This window comes from Prionailurus viverrinus, chromosome E2 (genome assembly GCF_022837055.1).
Source record: "Prionailurus viverrinus isolate Anna chromosome E2, UM_Priviv_1.0, whole genome shotgun sequence".
NCBI classification, from domain to species: Eukaryota; Metazoa; Chordata; class Mammalia; order Carnivora; family Felidae; genus Prionailurus; species Prionailurus viverrinus.
The window spans coordinates 34340661-34360112 of NC_062575.1; the positions used below are offsets into that span (position 1 = coordinate 34340661).

At 51.0% G+C, this 19452-nt stretch overlaps 1 long non-coding RNA gene across 1 annotated transcript; it reads right to left on the reverse strand.

Moving 5' to 3' along the window:
- Positions 1 to 534: 534 nt before the first annotated feature.
- Positions 535 to 14962, reverse strand: LOC125153208 (uncharacterized). The gene is made up of 4 exons (XR_007147435.1): positions 14848 to 14962; positions 13500 to 14010; positions 2373 to 2458; positions 535 to 1104 (listed from the first exon to the last, which is right to left on the reverse strand). It is a non-coding gene; the product is annotated as an uncharacterized LOC125153208 (long non-coding RNA).
- Between the last annotated feature and the right edge of the window lie 4490 nt (positions 14963 to 19452).

The window sequence follows — 19452 nt, forward strand, 5'->3', positions numbered from 1 at the left end:
TGTAACTGCCTCAGATAGGAGCCCCAGCCGCTGCTTCCCTGGACTGTCCCTCTCTCCACCGGCATCAGCATCATTCACGCAGAGCTCTTGGTGAATATCAGCCTGGATCAGTTTTCAGGCGCTGGGGGGGGGGGGGGGGGGCGCGGGGGTCATAGCATGGCACCACACAGGAACAACCCCGAACTAGGCATTCCTGTACTTAGAAGCCCTTGGCCTGCCATCTTCCTCCCCATCTGTGGTCTTCCACTGGCCCCGGTCCCCTCTCACACACTGGACACCTCTCGTTCTCCTTTGCTGGAATCTTCCCTCTAGGACTCTATCTAGAAATTTTATTTTCATTGGATTATTAGGCTACGTGTATCTGGCCCTCCTTCCACCATCTGCCTACTTATGTATGTGTGGAAGTCATAGATCCCTGGTTTCCAAAGTGTGACCCCAGGGGTCCCCACGACTCTTTCAGGGGTTCCACAGGCTGAATTATTTTTGTAATAATACTGTAGTGGGTTGAATGGTGGTCCCCAAAATGATAGGCCCATGTCCTAATCCCCAGAAACTGAATAGAAACTTCTCTGCAAAAAAAAAAAAAAAAAAAAAAAAAAAAAAAAAAAGTCTTTGCAGATACAATTAAGGATTTTGAGTTGAGGAGATAAGCCCAGATGATCTGAGTGGGCCCTGAATCCAATGACAAATGTCATAAGATAAACACAGTGCTATGAAAATGGAGGCAGAGAATGAAGTGACACAGCCACAAGCCTAGGGACATGGACAGCCACCAGAAGCCAGCAGAGGGAAGGGCCAGGTTCTCCCCTAGAGTCTCTGGGAACCGCACAGCTCTGGTAACTCCTGGACGTCAGGCTCGCGGCCTCCAGAACTGGGAGAATACACTTCTGCTGTCAGTCACCAAGGTTACAGTCATTTGTTACAGCAGCCACAGAAAACTAATACAAATCCCGCGATGGCCGGTGCTTTTCTCCCTCTCGTTCTCCCAGGGTTTGCACAGCGGAGTTTTCCAGGGGCTTCATGACATGGGATATTGGAACAAATTGAACGCAGAAGCCAAAATGAGAACCCAGCTGTCTTCTATTAAGCCAGACATTAGGAGACCTGCAAAAACAGAAACAGTGCCACTCTTCTTACCAAATCTCTTTTGTTTTGGAAAATCGGGTTCTTTTTCATTTAAAAAAAAAAAAAGTTACTTATGTTAACCTAAGGTGGAACTTTTTAAGATTTAATACATAAATCTTTTTCAGCATTCTCAGTTTGAATTTCAAATATAGTAAATATTGATAGCTCCATGCCACAAAAAAACAAGTTCTTTGGAGTCCTCGATAAATCTAAGAGTGCAAAGCCGTCCTGAGATGAAAGCACTTGATTATGATCTTAAGTAGATCGTATCTCCCTCACTCTCTGGTCCTACCCCTGCAAAATGTGCAAAGACAGCCTGCATTTGACTGCAATGGACAGAACACCCAACTCGAAGTGACTTACACAGCAAGAAAAATGTGTCATCTCACAGGCCAATGAGTCCAAAGGGTGGGCCTTCTGGGTTTGGTCAGTTCATTGGTTCAAGTGCATCACCACTTCCAACCACCATGTTTCTGCTGGTTCTGCTCTGCCACCCTTAGAGACCTGTCACCTCATGGTTACAGAATGGCTGCAGCTGCGCCAAGTATCATGACCTCACACAGTAATAGCCAAAGCAGGAAAAAGGAGATATCCTGTTAACCTTAAAAGTAAAACTGCCAGTTATTTTACAAGTAAAAATGGGTTTATTTTTAGGGAATAAATGGGAAGAGCGGAGAATTGCAATTTGGGACAAGAAAGCTATAGCAAAGCCATAAACAAGTCCAGAGAACAAAGGAAAGGTACCCTCAAAGGAAAACAAAGGGGGAAGTAGGGAGGGCTATTATAAATAAGAAGTCTATGGGAGTACACTGGGAGTTCAAAGTCTAGTGGCTTTTCATTGGCTGAGTTGTGACAGTCTCCCATTGGCTGGGCTGTTGTCAAGATAAGAGGAAACCTTCCTCCTGCTGCAACAGCGAAAACAGTATTGACCTGCAGGGTCCTTCTCAGGCCTGCTGTGTCTACAATTGGCCCAAGTGGCAGGGCACAAGAGCTCCCCCTACTGGCGTCCCAATTCCATTGTTTTAAGTTTATTTATTTTGAGAGACAAAGAGAGCCAGGGAGGGGCAGAGAGAGAGAGAGGGAGAGAGAGAATCCTAAGCAGGATGTGGGGCTTGATCTCACAAACCATGAGATCATGACCTGAGCCAAAACCAAGAGTCGGATGCTTAACCGACTGAGCCACCCAGGTGCCCCCTCCAAATTCCACTTTAAATAAGGTTTCCTTTATTCAGTTTCATAATCCTTACCTTGAGCCTCATTTTAAGCCAAGGAGGGCCCCTTCCCTGATTTTTTCTCATGCTTCACTGGCCAGAATCGCAACACAGGCCCATCTCTGCCAGGAGAAAGGCATTATTGTGATTGGCTTAGTCTGGTCAAGACTGACCTCTTCAGAAAGATAGTCTCCCACGAAGACTGGAGTTTTATTAACAAAGAAAGGGGAGTCAGGCTGTAGGAGATGGTCATGACACCCACCATCGTGACACAGGGATTTAGAGTCTGTGGAAACAGGCAGCCACATTCATATCAATCTGGTCCTCCACTCATCAGGTATTTAGGCCACAGCCAGACATGAGCCCCGCTAAGGCCCTGCCCTCACTCCCATCCCCCACAGCAACACCAGCCCATGAGCCCCAGACCCACGGTACCTTAGTGCCTCTCACAGCGAATTAGTTCTCCATGCCCTCAGCCAGTGACCAGCCCTCCGGTCCTGCCCCCTTCCTCTGGGGACAACTATATCAGAGGCCTCATGCACCCTTCCTGGCCCCAGTCTTGCTTGGAGGCCACTCTTGTCTGTTTTGACAGGTTTTAAGAACTTTGAATGTCAGGAAGGTGGTCCTCCCAGGAAACACCCAGAGTGTTTTAGAAAATGTCCCATGTTTTTCACATTAACCTTAAGCTCTGCAGTCTTTATATATATATTTTTTTTAGCTCTGCAGTCTTTAAAATACTGTAAAGTTCTCCTTACCAGCCTATCACACACACAAACAGGTGCACACACACACAGACACACACACATACACAGAAACACCCACCCACACACACACACACACACACACACACACACACACACACACCAGGGTTAGGAATGACTCAGATTCTGGAATCTTTGTAATTTATCTGCTCGGCATCTTGGGCAGGTAACTTACCCAGTCAGAGTCTATGTTTCTTTATTTCTAAAAAGAGGGTTATGATACCTATGTTTTAGGATTACTGAGGATTAAATGAGATGATGTATGTAAAGTCACTCATTGTCAAGACTCAGAAACTGTCAGTTGTCACACTGTCATTGCAACTCAACATCTGTACAGTGTTTCTAAGCCCACAGAGTGCTCAACCCCATCTTATCATCTGAGATTCACCGCACCCTAGGAAGCCACCAGGGCAAGGGTTATGCCCCCATGTTACAGGTGGGGCGGTTGAGGGCCGGAGGGGCCAAGTGATTCCGCCAAAGTCACACAGGCAACTCATAACCAGTTCTAGTAGCCAGGCTCTCAGATTCCAAGCCTAGGGCCCCTCCCTGACCTCCAGCTGTGTGACCCGGATTGCTTAGCTCCCAAATGCCTGAAAAGTTGTGCAGGAATCAAGTCTGGGCTTTGGTGCCCACGTGGCCAGGAGTAGCAAGAGTGGCTGCAAATACCCGGGAGAGGGGAAGAGGGAAGTCGCTTCCAGTTCACAGCCCATGACAGGAGAGCAGTTTCTTAAAGGACCCAAGTAAGGAGAGACCTTCCAAGAATGCAAACTCAGAATACAGAAATTAAAAAGATGGGCACATTTGACAACATAAAAATATTGATCTCTTGTGAGGCAAAAGATACTACAAGCCAAGTTAATAGACAAACAATAAATTCAGAAAAATATTCGTGATGCAGAGGACAAAGGGTTACCAGCTATAATATACAAAGAGCTCTTACAAATTGAAGAGAAAAGGGCAAACAACCCAAAAGAAATTATGGCAAAGGACATGAATAGGCAATTCACAAAAGAATGAAGCCAACTGGCCACAAACAAATGAAAAGATGCTCACACTCATTAGTGGTCAGGGAAATGCAAATTAAGCTGACAATGAGATATCACACAGGCAAATTTAAAAGAACAGTAACCAGTAATGCAATTGCTGGCAGGGATTTGGAGAAAGCTACATTCATCTGTTGTTACTGAACAGGCAAATTATTGTAATCTTTTTAAGAAGAAAGCTGGCTACAGGAATTAAAACTTCAGGAGTTGTATTAAAATTTTGCATTAAAAAAATATATATCTAGGGGCGCCTGGGTGGCTCAGTCAGTTGAGCTTCTCTTTTTTTTTTTTAATGTTTACTTATTTTTGAGAGAGAGAGACACACAGAATGCAACCAGGGAGGGGCTGAGAGAGAGGGAGACACAGAATCTGAAGCGGGCTCCAGGTTCTGAGCTGTCAGCACAGAGCTGGACACAGGACTCAAACATGAACCATGAGATCATGACCTTAGCTGAAGTCAGACGCTTAACTGACTGAGCCACCCAGGCACCTGGAGTGTCTGACTCTTGATTTCAGCTCAGGTCATGATCCCAGGGTCATGAGGTCAAGCCCCACATTGAGCCCTGCACTGAGCGTGGAGCCTACTTAAGATTCTCATATTCTTTCTCTCTCTCTCTCTCTCTCTCTCTCTCTCTCTCTCTCTCAGTGTGCCTGGGTGGCTCAGTCAGTTAAGGTCCAACTTCTGCTCAGGTCATGATCTCCTGGTTTGTAAGTTCAAACCCTGCATGGGGCTCTGTGCTGATAGCTCAGAGCCCGGAGCCTGCTTCAGATTCCATGTCTCCCTCTCTCTCTGTCCTCCCCCCCGCCCCCCCCCCCCCCGCTCACTCTCTCTCTCTCTCAAAAATAAATAAACATTAAAAAAATTTTTTTAATTCTCTCTCTTTTCCCCCCTGCCCCTCTCCCCCACTTGTGCTCTCTCTTAAGTATGTGTGTGTGTGTGTGTGTGTGTGTGTGTGTGTGTGTGTATTTGACCCAACAATCCATACCCTAGAAATCTATCTGATAGAAATGAAACTACCATATTCTAAGGACACATGACACATTATTATTCATAATAGCAAAAAAAAAACCCACCTTAAAACAAAGCATGGCAGAGACTGGCACACAAGGAAGACCTTGTTTTCCAGCCTCCCTGGCATTTTGGTTGGGACCACGTGACTGGGTCTTGGCTAACGGATTGAGGGGGAAAGAGATCTCCTCTGCCTCCCTGCTCCTGCAGTTAACTGAGGAGACCCCATGATTGGCCATGGAAGGAGCGGGAGCCCCGAGTCCCTGTCTGGAGGACACCACCCCAGGGCTGCCCGACCACGCTGCCCTGGGACAGAACAAGAAATAAACTCTGGTGGTGATAAGGCGCTGCAGTTTCTGGACGTCCACGTGGCAAAGCCTGGCACGCTTCAATGCGCAGGCTGGGTGTCCGTCAGTGGGAAGTGACGGACCAAATGACGGCATAGGACACCCCAGACTCAGCCTGCACGAAGAATACATTCGAGCTTGACCCAGGGAAGGCCACAGCAGAGGAGGAGAAAAGCGACATGCAGGGAAGCATCTGCAGTGCCTCCTTTTGGCAATCTACACAACAATCGAGGAAACCCTCTAACCGCGCATGCGTCCCGTGCCTCTGTGCGCGTGTATTCTGCGTACGTGTGGCCCCCTGAGAACGGACAGGAACACGGAAGGATCCTTCTGGCTTGCAAGCATGAGCTGGAAGGGAGAGGGAGAAAAGAAGGCGGGGGAGGCCAGACAATAAAATGGAAAAAGCGCATTACCAGTTTGCACGACTACATTTTTGCATTTATGAATGGCAGATATAAACAACAACGTAAATGTTTCCGTATTAGAGAACAAAACCAATCTTCTCTAGTTCAAGGGGAAAAAAGGTGCTCAGGTAGCTGGTGCATGTAGAAGAGAAAGGGCTATATAAGCACCAGGAGCGGGATTCAGGAAATCTAATCCCAGCCTCAAATCCAATCATGCCTCTCTGTCTGAAGGAGTCTGGTCCGGACATCTCCCGGTTTCAGAGGTGGCTAAAAACAAGGAGCGAGGAAGGTAACCAAACTCTAGGAACCATGCTGGTGTGGGAGCTGGAGCCAGAGGGTGGAGGCTGCCTCCCAGTCTTCTGAGAAAATAGGCAGCCTTCAAGTCAGCAGCACAAGAGTTTAGCCAGCATGTTGGGGAGAATCTTCTGGGACACAAAAGACCTTAGAAGTTACTAGAGTCCAAAGTCACAAACCAGGAGCCCAGAAGCCAAATCCAATCCATAGTCAGATTTTGTTTGATTTGCACAGTGATGTCCAAAGAATGCAAATTGATTGCCAATACACTTGAATTGGCAGATTTCTCTCTCTCTCTCTCTCTCTCTCTCTCTCTCTCTCTCTCTCTCTCACACGCACACACACACTCCAAATTTAGTATCTCCAGCTTATAGTGAAAAAAGTCAGATTGTCTGGCCACATTCCTAAATGGCAGCACTGGCCCAGGAGCTGGAGAGTGGCTCCCCACTGTAGACAGAGTGTGAGCTCTTCGGTTTGCTACAGTCCCCACAGTGCCCTGCTGCTGCACCCACTTATATATTAACCATCCAGCCCTGAAGTCACATTTGTGGGTGTGACTCCACACCTCCATCATGTGTGACCCCTCCTACCCACCCGCTCTGGCTAAACAAAGTGAAACTCACATTCTGTGGGCTTTGGCACCAGACAGACGGGTCCAGACTCTGGCTCTGATGCCCCTTAGTATCTGCAATGCCTGGGCACCCTGTCGGCTTGGCTAAGCTGGAACCACATCGCCCCCGAATTTCCAAATGGCTCTGAGTTAGCGTTGGCCGAAACAGACCTGTGGGTGAGCTACAGAAGGTGGAAGTCTAGCACAGCCATGTTCTTCCTGCTCCCGAGGCCAGTGTAGGGCTCCGGGCCCTGGGGCCACTTAGCTGTGCTACCCCTGAGCCACTGCCCCACCCTGGCTTCTCCAGCAACTTCCAGACCTCCTCCAGCCTCTCCCAGTGCTGGCCAGGCTGTGGTGCAATTTTCTGGCGAAGGGCACCAGCTTCTCCTGTGGGTCATCCACGGCACCCAGGTTGGAGAGGATGAGAGACAGACCCTGCATCCAGTCTGTTCTTGCAGCCATCCGCACCCAGCTTTCCTTCCCGGGAGGCTCACAGAGAGGGACTCTGGGCTCAGCCCCAGACGCAGACACAGATGCAGATGCCTGCGTGATGCTTATGGTCCAACGCCCATAATAAATCCATTTTCTGTATCGCTCGTAGAGGTTCTGCTTCCCTGATCCAAACCTGACATATCTGGGTGATCTTCGACAAGTTACTTAACCTCTCTGAGCCTCACTGCCCTTGTGCTGAAATGCCAATGATAACACTACACCTTCATATGATTATAGCGAGGACGAGACGGGCAAATGTATGCAAAGTGCTTTGCTGGCAGGTAGCAAGTGCTCAATAAATGCATGTACTTTAAAACGACTGTGTGTGTGTGTGTGTATGTATGTATGTATGTATGTATGTACTTTATTGTTTTTTAATGTAGGCTCCAGGCCCGGTGCAGAGCCCAACCCAGGGCTCGAACTCAACAACTCTGGGGTCAAGACCGGAGCCAAGATCAAGAGTCAGACACTTAACTGATAGGTGCCCCCCACCTGAGTTTTTTTAAATGGGAGCTGTGCGTTTACCTGTATGACCCTGAGAAAGAAAGAAACTGAAGACACCTAGTCTGGTCTCTCATCATCTAAAGTAACAATACCTCTGGGGAGCCTGGATGGCTCAGTCGGATAAGCAACTGACTTCGGCTCAGGTCATGATCTCACGGTTCGTGGGTTCGAGCCCCGCCTCGGGCTCTGGGCTGACAGCTCAGCGCCTGGAGCCTGCTTCAGATTCTGTGTCTCCCTCTCTCCCTGCCCCTCCCCCACCCATGCACGGGCATGCACGTTCTCTCTCTCTCTCTTTCAAAAAGAAATAAACATTTTAAAAAATTACAAAATAGTTCTTTCATTTACATTTAGTACAGTCTCTCTTAGATAGGGTCCCCGGGGACCAGACAATGAAATGGAGATCTGTACAGGGGTCAGGAATCATCTCAGAACCCCCATCCTGAGGCTAGTGAGGTCAGGGTTGGGCAGAGGGAAGGCCGGGCTGCCGTGCCTGGAACAGAGGCTTCTGCCGACCCCCAAGGGAGCTTTGGAGTGCCAAAGGCCTTCAGAGCTGTCACAGACATAGGCGGGCCCTGGAGGCCTCATGGTACACTTGGACCACCCCCAGAGAGTGGGCAGAAGCAGGGGCAAGGGTGCTCCCCACGGTCAAGGGGAGGGACTCACCGGAGCCGGCGGCGCCAGCGCTCTGAAGCCGAGGGCATGAACCGCCATCCTGCAGGTGCTCTGGGCAGCACATCACAGCATCTTACTAGACCCGATGTCTTTTAATCTACTGACCATCAAACAAGATTAAGGGATGGCTGTTTATAAAGTCAGACTCACTGTCTTGCTTACTCTGCATCTCACTGCCTGGCAAGAAGTAGACACCTTGAAAACTTTGTGCCCTGAGTGGGAGATTCTGGTCCGTGGGGGGAACGGCTGAGAGGCAGATCCTCTTTGCAACAAGAATGTGGCACTGGTCACTGGGGTCCACAGTCACCCAGCTGAGGGTAATAAATAATCAGCATGGGAGACAGACATGGCCTGACCATCTGAGCCGGCCAGACCGTGGTACGTGCCACAGCAGAAGGTCGAGCCCGTGATCTTTTCCTCTCACCGGCGTGCCACGAGGGCACGGGCTTTGCTTTCCTTGTTGCTGGGTGGCCTGTGCATGGCACAAGACCGGCATAGAGTAGGTCCTCAAAATGCATCTGTGGAATTAATGACAGAACCACTGGATTCAGTCTTGAGCTGCATTTAAAAGCCCGTTCCTGGGGGGCCTGGGGGGCTCAGTCAGAGAAGCGACTGACTCTTGACTTTGGCTCAGGTCATGATGTCACAGTTCGCAAGGACGAGCCCTGCATCGGGCTCTGTGCTGACAGCGTGAGCCCGCTTGGGATTCTCTCTCTCCCTCTCTCTCTCTGTCCCTCTCCCGCTCGCATGCACTCTTAATCTCTCTCAAAGTAAATAAACGTTTTCAAAAATTAAAAAAAATAATAAATAGAAAATAAAATAAAAGCCCATTCCTCTTTTCCTCCTTATCTTTGTATCCTTGTACAGATAAAAGACACAACAGGTGCAACCAGCATTTTCTCTGCAGGATGTGAAAATGCCTCTGCTCATTCGGATCGCACCCTTTGCCCACGTTTCCCCCAAGTCCAGAAATGCACTGCTTCTCTTCCTCCTGTAATGCTGAGTTCCCCTTCCTACAGGAAGTTTTCACCACTATGTGACCCGCCCCCCAACACACACACACACACACACACACACACACACACACACACACACCTCCCTAAAGAGCAACTGTGGTTTCTGAAGGTCAGAACAACCAGAAGGAAAGGCTCAGAGTCTCAGCTCCTCTCTTCCCACCTCTGTCTCCACAGGTGTCCGCCCCGCCCGTGTCGCCACAAACCCACACAAGGTGTTCTCCTCAGATCTGTTAGAGTCGTCCAACCAGCCGTAGTGACTGATTTCAGGATCTGCATGTGATACGATTCTGGCCAACGAGGCCTGAGGAAAGGAGGCTGGGCCTTTTGTGAAAAGTTTCCTCACTGATGAAATGAGATGTACAGGAAGAGACAGCCCCTTTCAGGGGCCAGATATTGTCACATTTGGAAGGGACCCAGGACCCGTGGCTGCCATCTCGTGCAGATGAGAGCAGCCAGCCTGAGCAAGCAGATACAGAAGAGGATTCTGAGTAACTCGACCCGACTGTAGGGATAGTGTGGCTACCCTCCTAGACCCCCTGGGTGCCTTCTGCCTTCCCGTGCAGCTGTGTCCCACTCTCGGCTTCTCTGCTTTGCTCCTAATGGTTTGCACCTGCAACTTCCTTCGGGGGCCTGCCTTTGCGCCACTGGAATCACTTGCTTGCAAAGGAAGGGCGCCATAGTCCGTGCCTGGGGCGGGGGGGGGGGGGGGGGGGGAGGGGCTTTGCTCTGTCCTGCTGGACATGGCCAAAGAAGCCCATGGTCCCCCTGTCACCGGCAGTCTTCTTACAGTCATCTGGCTTTGTAGGTAGGAGGCAGCAGTAGTAGAAAGACAGAAAGAATGATATTGTTGAGCTGCTGATTATCATGGGCACAGCCCACCCTATTTTAGACTTCTGGGTGGGTAAAAGAATAAAGCTCCTGGCTCTTGAAGCCAGCTTGCGGGGGGGGGGGGGGGGGGGGGGGGGGTGGGGGGGGGGGGGGAGGGGGAGGGGGGGGCGGGCGGGGGGTTCTGGGGCATGCAGCCAGAGGATTCTAAGTTACTAAAAGTCATACTCTTGTTAGCGTGACTGCTAAACACACACACACACACACACACACACACACACACACACAATGCATGCACATACTCAACGATATACACAAAACTGCAAGATCAATTTCCAAATCCAACCACTTGCCTGCACACCAACCAAACCGATTTGAAGTAGAATAGCACAACCACTGTGGAAACCAGTAGGTTCAAAAAATTAAACATGAGAATCTATCATTTGATCCAGTAATTCCACTTCTGGGTATATACCCAAAAGAATTGAGAGCGGGGACTCAAATGCCTATTTGTCCACCAATGTTTACAGCAACATGACTCACAACAGCCAAGAGGTGAAAATAACCATAATGCCCAACAACGGATGAATGGATAAACAAAATGTGGTACATCCATACAGTAAAATTATTCAGCCTTAAAAAGGAATGAGATTCTCATACACCTGTTACAATACGAATCAATCTTGAAGACATTATGCTAATTGAAATAAGTTCCGTCACAAAAGAACCAATATTGTCTGACTTCATTTATATGAGATACATATAATAGGCAAACTTATAGAGATAGAAAAGAGAGTAGTGGTTTCCAGGGACTGGGGGGAGAGGGGAACGGCGATCATGTTTAGAGGGTCAATTTGGGAAGAGGTAAACATCCGGGACATGAATGTGGTGATGTGGCAATGTGAATGCACTTAACACCACTGAGCTGTATACTTTAAAATGATTACAATGGCACATTTTTATGTATTTTACCCCAATTTTTTCTAAAGATTTGAAACCTAGGAGAGAAAAAATATTCTCTTCACAATAACAACAACACACAAGCCACCTTGGAATAACCCAAAGCAGAAATTCACAGGACTCTGGAGAAAGCCATAAAACTTCACTGAGGAGATGTAAAAATTGATCTGAATAAGTGGGGATATACCATGTTCATGGAGGAAAAGACCCAATGTCATAAGAGGACAAATCTTCCCAAATTAACCTATGATACAATGCAATTCCAACCCAACAGTATTTTTCATTGAACTCACTAAGCTGTTCTAAAAATTCCTATGGAGGACCATAACCCAGAACAGCATACACCCAAACAAGTACACAAATTAGAAGTGAACAACTCAATGAAGTTTTACAAAGTGAACACACCCAGTCACCCAGACCCAGATCACGAAACAGAATACTGCCCCAGAAACTGCCCTTTTACCTCCCTGCAGTCACTACCATCTTTTTTTATTTACTCATTTTTAAGAGAGCGGGGAGGGGCAGAGAGAGAGAGCGACAGAGGATCCGAAGTGGGCTCCGTGCTGACAGCAGAGAGCCCAATGCAGGGCTCGAACTCACAAACCGCGAGATCATGACCTGAGCCAAAGTTGGATGTTCAACCAAGTGAGCCGCCCAGGCGCCCCAGTACCATATCTAAGGGTACTCCACTCTCCTGGCCTCTATCCTAATCAACAAGCTTTGCCTGGTTTTCAACTTTCTATACCTAGAATCATACCACATGTACTTTTTGTATCTGGTTTCCTTCACTCAACATATGATTGTGCAATTCATCCATATTGTTGCCTGAGTTGTTGATCGTATATTCTCACTTCTGTGTAATATCCCAACGTACGACTATCTCACCACATATTTATCCATTCTACTCTTCACAGGCATTTGGGGAGTTTCCAGCTTGGAGATTTCACAGAAAGCATTCTGATACTTGTCTTTTGATCCACATTTATACACAAATTTGTTGAGCATATTCCTGAGATTGGAACTACTGGGTTAAAAAATTTTTTAACGTTTGTTTATTTTTGAGAGAGAGGCAGAGAGACAGAGTGCAAGTCGGGGAGGGGCAGAGAGAGAGGGAGACAGAATCCAAGGCAGGCTCCGGGCTCTAAGCTGTCAGCTCAGAGCCCGATGCGGGGCTCAAACCCACAAACAGCAAGATCATGACTTGAGCCAGAGCCAGAGGCTTAACCGATTGAGCCACCCAGGCACCCCAAGAACAATTTTTAAAAGAGCAGAGGATGTTTGTGGTGGCCGGGGGGGGGGGTAGTAGGAATGGGGTGGTCTTGCCCTACTGGAGATCAAAGTAAATTATAAAGCTATAGTAATTAAAAGGCACACATACTAGCACATGCTCAGATACACACACACACACACACACACACACACACACATGAGCACACGCAGGCATGCCTGAGGTACTCATGTACAGGCATACATCCATACACAGGCATGCACTCCCACCCCACATACTCCACGAGTCAGCAAAGACAACTCACGGCCGGACTTCCCAGACCAGATAACTGACTGTTGCGGTCCCTTTCAAGTGGTATCAGAGCACAGGCCTGCAAGTATCCAGGAGACGGCTGATGGAGAAGGGGAAGAAGAGAGAGCGCCCCCCCCCCCAACCCGCCCACCGGCTTTAAAGGGAGAACAAAGTGAGCGGGATCAGAGGGTGCAAGGTGATGGCAGCGATGCTGAAGCCATTTATCACTGCCAGATGTGTGAAGGGTCAGGCTGCGGGGCCCACTGGGAGTGCCAGCGGGGGTGCACGGACCCCAGACACAGCGAGAAATAACCTGTCCAGTTGGCGAGGGACCAGAGAAGGGCTGCCAGGACTCTCTTCGTAACAAAATGACAATGTGCTTTCTTTTTCATCCAGGCCAAAAGGGGCCGGGGGCCAGGGCAGAGGCAGCGACAGCTTAATAAAGGGCCGTCAGTCAAAACTCTAAAAATACCCTCCCGCTGCCAGCAGGCTTACTCCTGCACCCGCCTGCGGGCTTCCTGCCGCCTGAGTGGTCCTTTGGGGACACATAAGGACAAACGTTTGCCCAGAGAGACCTGGTGTCCAGCAGCACACATGGTCCCACTGTGGTATCTGCCCTCTCCCCTGCCCCCACCCCTCCAGAACCCTCTAGCGGGCACACCCCCGGCCAGAAAGGGGCTCACGAGGGTCCCGGAGAGAAGGCACACCTCCTCTCTGGCTTCTCCATCCTCTTGGAAAACGCGAACGGATACCTCTCCTTGCAGGTGGCTCTCAACCCCAAAGCCAGCCAAGTTTCACAGGGGATCCTGGGGACTGCCAGTCAGACGGGGGTGGCACCACAAGCTTCAGGCGAGCATCCGGCCTGCGACCAAGAACCACCTCTGCTTCTGCCAGATTCCCAGTTTGATTGGGGAGGATCAATCCCTGTCCTCGGGAAGATCCCAGAAGCACAGCCTCTGCTCTGGAAGCATAGCTGGTCTGATGGAGAAGGCTCATCTCTTGCCAATCCGATGAAGGAGGTGCAGCTTCCCAAAGACAGGTTCCCACACAGTGGCAATAGCAGACTTTTAACCAGATGTTAGCGTCCTCAAACTTTATTGCGTGTCCAATTCACCAGGGATCTTTTAAAAAACAGATTTCACTCTGCAGGTCTGGGGAGGGGCCTGAGATTCCACATTTCTAATAAGATTCTGATGATGCCAGGGCTCCTGGTGGTACCTGAGTAACGAGATAAGAGATGAGATGTACCCAGGGTGTAGACAGCTAACTTCTATCGGCGGTTCTGCTGACAGAAAGAGCCCTGACCTGGGGCTACCGGGGAGGGCTCCTTGGAGGGAGTAGGGTAGAATCTGGTGGATAGAGGGAGAACTCTGGAGCCAACTGGCCTTAGGTTCAAATCTTGCTTCTGGCATTTATTAGCTGTGTGGCTCTGGGCAAATTTCTTGACCTCTCTGAGGTGAGGGAAACGGCCACGCCCACCTCACAGAGTGGTGTGGGCAGACGAAGCACTAGCACACGCCTGGCACACGCCTGGCACATGGGAGGGGCTCGAGACACGCCAGCCACTGCTTCTATAATAAACTATAACCATTGTGCCCACAACGGGGAGGGCCGAGCTTCAGAAAGAGCTGGAAGAAGGCTGCTCCTAAAGGCAGGGATGCAGAGAGGCCCTGGGAGTCAGATGGCCATAGACGTGCCGGACCAGCCCTTGATCTTTGTGAGCCTCAGTTTCCTCCCCCTGTAAATGGGGATCCTAGCATCGCCGGTCTCTAGACACAATGAGAGGTCAGGAAATCACACACTGACAGCAGAGCACACAGTAGGCGCTCCATAAAGCGCTCTCCGGGGTGGGGGGCGGGGGTGGGGGACCGCGGTGCGAGGGGCCGCCCGCCCCGGGCCTGGGGCCGGCCGAGTGCAGGAAGCCCGCGCGGCCGCCCCGCCCCCATCCCACCCCCACCCCCACCCCGAGGCCGCCTTTGAGCCCGGCGCCGCGCTTTGAAGTCCCAGATGGGCCGGGAGGAAAGAGGATCCCCACGCCCATCCCCCAGCCCGCACCTGGATAAACACGCGCCGCCGGCCCCGCCGCCAGCCCCGGACCGACGGCCTGGCGGCAGGGACGGCCAGGCGGCCGGAGCGGCCCGGCAGCGGCTCACTTCAAAGCGCCCGCGGCCGCCAGCGGGAGGGGCCCTAATCAGGCCCGGCTGCCGCCGCGCGGGCGCTCCGCCCCGCCCACCCCACCCCGCCCGCGCGGCCCGCGCCGCCCGCCATCTGCTCCGCGTTAGCGCGCACGCCGGTGGGGGCGGGGGCGCCGCGGCGCGGTCGCGGGCCGGCGGACCGGCGAGGCTGAGGCGGTCGGCGTCCCCTGCGAGTTCCTGACATCGCCACTGCATTCATTCCGTCGCGGATTCAGCAAGTACTCAGGGCGTGCCTGGTGCGGGTGGGGGGCAAAGGAAATACAGTTCGTTCATTCGTTCATTCATTCATTCATTCATTCAACGAATATTTATTGAACTCCTACTTCTAACAGAGCCTAGGGATACAATGCATTCATGCATGCACATGCATTCATTTATCCGATAAACAATTTTTGAGTGTCTACTATGTGCTGAATGCTGGCCTCAGGTTCATGTCCCTCCAGCCCCCCTCCCTGGCGGCACCGAGCTCTCTCTCACTTTCATGTGCTAGCACTTGTTCTCTTTGCCTCGAATGCCCTCCTCTGACCTGAACAAACTTCTACTCATCCTGCAAGAGCCCAATTTTTAGAAGTTTCCTCCCCATCTCTCCCAGTCCCCATCCTACACCCACAGCGTGCCTTGCTCCTACTAGAGAACATATAGCCTTGACTGACAGCGCTTTATTCCTTTGCAGGATCTGTGTGCCTTCCAGACTGACAGCTCCAACCTGGGCCCCACCAGTCACCAACTGTGTGGCTCTGTAACCTCTCTTTGCCTCAGTTTTCTCATCTAGACTCAAGAAAGGACAAGATCCCCTTTGCAGGGTTATGGGAAATAAGACAGGTCAAACACAAGGCCAGGCCTGGGCAACAGCCTGGGAAAAGGCAGGAATGGTGATCTGATTCTCTCTACAGTCCTGTGGCTCCAAGGAATCAAAGCTCAGTTCATGCTCCCTCCTCCAGGAAGCCCTCCTGACCTCCTGAGAACAGGTTTCCTTCTGCTGAGATCCCTGCCAGTCTGACTCAGCCTGCTGGCTACTGGTATCCAGGCTCTTCTGGCTGCTTGGGACCTGCCAGGCCAGTAGGCTGAGCTCCATGCTCCAGAGAGCAGGGAGCTCACATTGTGCATCTTTTCTCCCCCTTCAGTGCCTGACACATTATGTAGCATGTTGCACACACTAGATCCAGTAAATCAGGGTCCCTCTCAGGCTCCTGCTCTGCCCGGTAGGGAGCTCAGTCTAGTAGATAGGCCACTCAGGTACTGGGTTATAGCCCCTAGGAATGCAAGGAGGTGCCTGAAGCAGGAGCTTCACCCACCACAAGCAGGAGGTGGGAAGTCACAGGCTGCCTGCCCGTGCCAATCTGTGGGCTGCTAAGTGCCCAGGAGCTGAGAGTAACCAGACCTTTGGCTGTGAGAGCCACTGAGGACTTCTTGGAACCCTGGGGAATTCTAAAGAGGCAGCCTCAGAGATTGAGGGCGGGATGCCTGTCCAAGAGGCCAGCAAGCCAGAGCCACCAGAGTTCCCAAGGAGTCTGAATGAAAGGGACTGGTTACCCAGAGACACTGGCAGGCATACAGACAGTCAGAAAAAGCGCTGACAGCCTTGGGTCATGACCCATCTTGGGCTCTCAGGCCCTCTGCTTCCTGCCAGCTCACAGTCTCTGTCCCTGATGTGGCCTCTGTGTCTCTCTCGGCCTATTGCTCACCTGTAGGGCAGTGGGAAGGAAGTTGGTAGATGAGGTACTGGGAAAAGTCCCAGCACAGGGCCTGCAGGCCATGAATGTGCTGTGGGTGTTTGCGGGGGAAGGGGTGGTATTTGTTTTTAAGTCCTAGACTTATGGTGAAACGCCTGGGTTCAAGTCCTGACTCAGCCACTCTCTAGCTGGAGGCGAAGTGAGGCTTCCCTGAGAGCATCAGAGAAGACAGAACAGCGAGTCCTCCGGAGGCCCCAGAAGCAGAGTGCACGGCCTTGGGCCACTTGCCCAGGCGCCCCAGATTGTCCTGTTGGATTCTGTCAGGGGAACGCCTCACTTTGGTAAGCTGGTTCCCATGCAAGATGGAGCAAAGCTGCATATTCTGGACTTTCTTTGGGTACAGGCTTCTTAAAGGGGTCAGCACCTTGGGGAGCAGATCCCAAGGTGAGCATTCTAGCCCATGCAATGCATTCAGGAAGTGAATCAGGGAAGCGGGGGGGGGGGGGGGGGGGGCGGGGGCAGGGGCAGGACCAAGCAAGGTAATTTTTCAGGCCAGCCCCACAGAGGGCAGCTTCTACCTGATCCCACAGGGAACTCTGAAGGGCCCAGGCGAGGCGAGTGAGCTTTCACACACCTGCTCTAGCGGAGGACAAGCTCCCAGGCACTTCAGACTCTCCACGGTGTAGACAGAGAGCTGCCGCCCCTAGGAGTCCTCCAAAGGAGAGCCAGCACAGAAATGGGGCTTGGTGCCCAAAAATGATAAAAGGGACCCAGATTACTGTCCACTAACCCAAGATCTTCTTTGATTCTGCCCCCCTTTGAATACTTTCTGGAAAAAAAAAAAGCCTCTGAGGGCAAACCCAGGGCATGGCAATCACGAAGAGTTCTCCGGATGTTCAGGGCAGGTCCAAAAGGTCTGATGGACCTGGGGCTCAAGGTCAGGGCACCTGATACTGTTGAGCAGGGGGCCTTGGCGCATGTGGCCTGAGGCGATGATTCACAGAGCCATGATTTGACCCCGTTACTGCCCACTTGAAAGAGGCATCCTCTCAAAGTCAGGAGAGGCCAGGGCTGGAGGGCCCAAGAGTGCCACATCTAGCACTGCCATCTGCCAGCTGTGTGTGCTTGGGCAAGTTAATTCCCCTCTCTGAGCCTCCGCTTCCTCAGCAGGGAATAGGGATAATTATAACAATTACTGAGCACTCACGATACGCTAGACACTGTGCCGAGCTAGTGTTAGACTCCTGGGCTTCCCAGGACTTACATCTCATTTTTCACAGGGAGGGGGGCCTATCCAAGCTTACCAACCAACCAGCTATTTCAAATTCCATTCTCATCACCAATGAAAAAACTGCTTCTAACAGTCCTCACGCTAATACACAAATTCTTGATGTTGATTTTGATAACGATACTGGAAGTGTGGATTCCTGATGAGGACCCTTCATATATCACTTAACCATCCCTGGCAGGGGCACCGTGTGCAGATCTACAAGTTGTACACTATACAACTCCAGCAGGTACCGTGACAAAACCATAGGATGAATGGTGCCCTCTGGAACTTTGCACCTACTCCCCCACAGCCCGTAACCCAACAGGTTGGACTCGTGATTTCGGCAGCTCCTTTTTCTTTAATGTTTATTTATGTACTTTTGAGAGGAGAGGGAGGAAGAGGACCCCAACCATGCTCTGCGCTTGATGGAACCGTGAGATCATGATCTGAGCTGAAATCAAGAGTTGGACACTCAACCGACTGAGCCACCCAGGCACCCCCTGATTTAGGTAATTCTGATGCTGACCTCCACCCCCTAGGAAGTAGACTTATCTTGTATTCGCACATTAATCACATGGATAAGAACAAAGCATTTTTAAGGTAATCACACAGGCAAGAAAGCAAGTACTTAACCCCAGGCTTGGCACAGGCCAAAGTCAGTAAACAGTACAGTTCTTATAGTTTGCCTCCAGCCTTTTTCTGCCCAAACGCCGGCACTGGAGTGGGCTTTCCGGGTCCCGGCTCCAGTTTGGGGAACTTGTAGGAGACCCCAGCAAGCTAGGACTCCCCAGCCCGGCCCCCAGCTCCCATTGAGAGTGACCCCCAGAAGTCAGTCACTTCCCCAGAGGGGAGATAGGGTTGGGTCACGATGTCCCTTCTCTTCTCAGGGTTCAAAGCTGCCGCCAGCCCCCACGTGGCCAGCTTGATTTGTTTCTTATCTTTAATTTTTTTTTTTAATCGAGCAGATCCCCTCCGGTTACTTTTGGTCAGCATCTTACAGCATCTTTGGAGCGGGCAACAAAAGCATTCTTTTTGGAGCCTGCGGGGGGGCCCAGGGCAGAGCCACTTCAAAGGGAATGCAAAGCGGCAGGCAGCGATGTCCCTGTCATTGTCCGCCCCTGCGTGTCTGCCCCCCATTGTCCTGAGGCCGCCCTGAATAGGCAGGCACAAAGGCCACCGTTCAAAGTGGGCACCCCATGCTCCATCAGAAGGCCAGCCTTTGCCTCTGCTCTGTTCCCTGCACACACAGGTTTCCAGCCAGGGGAGGGGAACCGGCCTTGAAGTGGGCTTTCTTCTTCTCTCTCTCTCTCTCTCTCTCTCTCTCTCTCTCTCTCACCTCTCTCTCTTCCTCACCACACACACCCCCACCTCAATCTCTCCTCCTAAGCCAAAACTTGTGATTACGTTTTCAGGTAGCCTCTGTTTGGCAACCTTTCCATCTTTTTCTACAGAACAAGGAGGATTCGCCCCAGGCTGCCGGGCCTTTCTTGCAGGGCAGGAGCCCAGGTGCGACTGTGTTGCC